Here is a 1,494-nt window from a genome sequence, read left to right on the forward strand (position 1 = left end):
AACTTAAAACTGAAGCATAAGGAAATTTCTCCATCTCCTGAATTTCTAATTCAGTTTTGGGACACTGACTAAGGCTGAACTTGTCACCCTTATATATCGGGGTATCCATAGGTTTGCATCCTTTCATGCCAAACCGCTCTAACACCTTATCGATATAGCTCTTTTGTGATATACCTAATATACCCCAAGAGCGGTCTCGGAATATTTTAATCCCCAATACAAAAGAGGCTTCACCAAGATCTTTCATCTCAAATTGCTCCGATAGAAATCTCTTGGTTTCGCGCATAAAGCATATATCGCTTGTGGAAATCAGGATATCATCAACATATAACCAAATGATGATGAATTTGCTCCCACTGATCTTAGTGTATACACATTCATCAACCGAATTCACCTCAAAACCGTATGAGGTGATAACTTGACGAAATTTGTGATACCATTGACGAGACGCTTGCTTTAAACCATAGATGGACTTCTTAAGTTTGCAAACCATTTTCTTTGTATCACCAACCACAAAGTACTCTGGTTGCTCCATATATATAGATAGTTTCCTCAATGTCGCCATTGAGAAAAGTTGTCTTAACGTCCATCTGATGGAGCTCTAAATCATAATGAGCTGTGAATGCCATCAATATCCTAAAAGAATCTTTCGACGAAACTGGAGCGAAAGTCTCTTTATAGTCAATACCTTCCTTCTGAGTAAATCCTTTGGCGACAAGGCAAGCCTTATATCTTTCCACATTACCACGTAAATCCCGTTTAGTCGTAAAGATCCATTTACATTTAACGGGCTTCACATCCTTCGGTAATGGAACAAGATCCCAAACATCATTGTCATCCATAGATTTAAACTCTTCCTTCATGGCATTGATCCACTTTTCCGAATGAACACTTTCGATAGCTTGATTAACGGTGATAGGATCATCGCCAGTCATCCCAATGCTATCTTCATGTTCTTGGAGAAAAACTATATAATCATCCGGAATAGCGTTTCTCCTTTCTCTAGTGGATCTACGCAATGGCACAATTTCCTGAGGCAACAGCTCTTGAGGTTGCTCATGGATTTCAGGAGCGGCGATTGGAGTTTCTTGATTTCTAGCTATGACAACATCTGGAATAGGTTCCAAAGTGTTATCGGCTAAAATAGGAACATGGTGTTGGGTTTCCTGGGATCTCATGAGCGAATCTAATTCCTAAGAGATCGATTCTAGGGTTTGCGCAGCGGATGTAAAACAAAAATTTAATAAACCCTAGAACCATGCTTCTAATGAATCGTAGAAACGTTAGAACGCTTACCTCAATCGATCCGGGGCCTGTATCAATCGAAGAACACGTCTGATCACGAAAGGCAGGAAATTACCTCGCCCTCTACACGTATCCACACGTCGGGATGGATTCCAACACCTTGGAACTTGTCTGCTAGGACTAGAGATCTCGATCTCTCTTGTGTGCAAGGGTTTTGGAGGCTTAGGGTTTTATTTTTCTTCCTTTTTT

This window comes from Tarenaya hassleriana, unplaced genomic scaffold (genome assembly GCF_000463585.1).
Source record: "Tarenaya hassleriana unplaced genomic scaffold, ASM46358v1 Cleome22, whole genome shotgun sequence".
Classification (NCBI taxonomy): Eukaryota; Viridiplantae; Streptophyta; class Magnoliopsida; order Brassicales; family Cleomaceae; genus Tarenaya; species Tarenaya hassleriana.